Raw genomic sequence first — 2813 nt, 5'->3', positions numbered from 1 at the left:
ACTTGCCACTTCAATAAATCATTGAGAGTCTTCTCACAAGAAACACCTCAGGAAGCAAGCTTGGAGCCAGAAAACAAGGAAGGACTCTCACAGCCATGAGCCCCAGCCCTGTTCATGCTGTGGGGCATGGAGCAGCTTTGAGCACCAGGAAGGGGAACCCTGGGAGAAATTGGGGACCTCAATGCTGCCCTGGCACTGGGCAGAGGTGGGGGACAGCGCTGCCCTCATCACTCACTGGGCGCCGTGTTGTAGCCTTTCTCCTTTTTCCCTGCAGACAGAGAGATGCATCAGCACAGGTTCACATCACAGCCAGGCTGAGGGCTCCTGAGGGAGCCTCAAATCCCCCCACAGCCCCCACTGTCCTCCTACACCCCTCCACTTTTACCTGCATGGCGTCTGTAGATGATGAATCCAACGCCAGCCATGATGGCAATGGCCACAACGGCGACAACCACCCCCACCACGTTGGGCACCAGGCTGGACTGTGACCGCTCTGGGGGAAGGCAGAGCAGTCAGCAGGGGAAGGGGCAGCCCAGAGCCCCCCAGCCCCACATCCCCTCACTCACCCTATGAGTAGAGGCTGGGTTGGGGCAGGCTGGCATGCTCCACGCAGCACTGGTACTTGTCCCCGTCCCCAGGCACCGCGTCGATGGTGACCAAGGTGTGGTAGGTGCCGTAGCTGTTGGGCACGATGCCCCCCGAGTGGGTGTCCTGGCCCAGCACCATGCTGTCCTTCATCCAACTGACGGCGATAGGCTGTGGGTAGAAGCCGTGAGCGTGGCAGGACAAGGTCAGGATCCCGTCGGCCTTCTTCCCCCACACTCACACCTCGGGTTGCTCTGAAGGTGGGCGGCAGTGAGGGCCGGGCTGAGCTCCCCACGCTGAGCCCCCGCCCCACCTGCAGTCTCACACCGCAGGCCCCCCCTCACCTGTCCTCCCCAGCTCTGCCTTCCCGTTCTCTACATGTCTCTGCAGCCACTGCACACAGGTTTGCTCCAGGTAATGTTTCCGTCTCTCAGCATAACCAGGTTCCTCCCACGCTCTCTTGGTAGGAACTGCCTCTGGAACCGCTGCAGTAAACATCATCGTGTCTTTGTCGAAGGCAATGAAGTCTCTCCCATCATAGCCATACTGATGATAGCCCCGGGTGGTGCCGTCCTCGAGGATGTCACAGCCCAACATCCGCTGCCATGTGTGAGACCCTGAAACACAGCCAGGCAGGGGTTGATGGGCCCCTCCAGCTCCAGGGGACCCACTGTACTGGGGATGGGGTTGGGGTCCCCCAGGGTCGAGCTCGGTGGGGCTGTGACGGGCAGCCGCGGGATGGTGCCGCCGGGCAGGACCAGCCCTGGGGGGTGCGGGCAGCAATGCACCATGGAGCCCCATCCCACAGCATGGAGCCGCGGTGCCAGCTGTGCTCACCGCCGCTCTGGTTGTGGCGCCGTGCCGCATTGACCAGGCTCACGCGGCTATTCTGCTCATTGCTCAGTGCTCTCTGGGTGTTCCTGTCCCAGTACTCGGGATCCACAGCTCCAGGTGCCTTCATCCACTCGGTGCAGGGCACGTAGCTCCAACCAGAGCTGTTGTAGTGCACGAAGATTTCGCCATCCACGTACCCCACTTCAAAGAACCAGGGCTGCTCGGGGCCGGAATCCGTCATCCCTATTTCAAAGTACCGCATGGAGTGGAGCTCTGCGGGGTCGGAGCGCGGCGACCCCCCCTTTTTTATTAATTAGCAAGCTACTGCCTATAGAATAACAACACTACTTATATTAATAACATAACCATTATAACTCAATCAAGGCCTCGATTGACAATACTCTAGATGTGAAAAAAGAGACAAGTCAAACACAGCATAACAACATTACTGTTAAACCTACTAAAAAGAACAAACACGTTTGCTCTGCAACCTAAGTTTCTGCAACCTGGAAATAAATCCATGAGGGTCCCATTGTGTTCACATGTCACTAGTTAGGAAAAGTCTTCAACTTTCATATACTCTGATATATTGATTTTTAATGGCCACTAACTATTGTGCAACAAATGCTTTTAGGATGCTCATAACCATGCCTTTGAGCTAATAATTGATAATTGAACTTTATGAAGTTGCATGTCAGATAGAACCAGTTTTAGAGGACAAATGTGCTGGAGTATCACTAGGGGCATTATTACTTATTGACCCTTGAGAAACAGCAAACCGTGTTGGTGGTGGTTGCGACAGGCGGTGCCAGCAGGGCCTTCCCTGCTTCAAAGTGCACCTTTCCTCTCTCACCCATCACAGATTCTCTCCTGCATTCAGGGTCTGAAGGATTTCTACCAGTTGTACACCATATCCGCATGGCCAGTGCGTGATACAGAGCCCAAGTGGAACAGCTGCCTGGAAAACAGAATAAACTATCAAATTTAGTTCTATTAGTATGCACTTTTGTCTCAAGTGATGCATGGTCATATTTTTAAAATCCCAATTAGTTGGGTGTAAGAGACGTATCCATTCTACCATACAGGGTCATCCCTTTGCCTGGGATTCCTTTCCAGGTTTTGTCTTTGCAAATTAAGAAAAGCTAATTAATAGGCTAATAACATCATGAGTGAGCAGTACTAACATACTAAAAGAGCTATTCCCATAGATTACAGCACTGATTACATCAAATCCTTTCTTTAACACACATTTGATCTATGGATAATGCCTAAAATTCTAATTCTTGAGACTGCATTGGTAACACTGAAAATCACACACTATGTCAAACCATTACTAATATTATTTATAACACCGCAAGTTACAAAGCAATTCCACTAGGAAAGAAACACACAAC

At 52.3% G+C, this 2813-nt stretch overlaps 1 pseudogene; it reads right to left on the bottom strand.

The window, feature by feature from the left end:
• Positions 1 to 567: 567 nt before the first annotated feature.
• On the bottom strand, positions 568 to 1252 carry LOC146756649 (class I histocompatibility antigen, F10 alpha chain-like; annotated as a pseudogene).
• Positions 1253 to 2813: the final 1561 nt, after the last annotated feature.

Source organism: Coturnix japonica, chromosome 26 (assembly GCF_054131305.1).
Source record: "Coturnix japonica strain WE chromosome 26, WE-NBRP24, whole genome shotgun sequence".
NCBI classification, from domain to species: Eukaryota; Metazoa; Chordata; class Aves; order Galliformes; family Phasianidae; genus Coturnix; species Coturnix japonica.
Note: the sequence above shows the minus strand (reverse complement) of the source record. Positions and strands in the feature narration are given on the sequence as shown.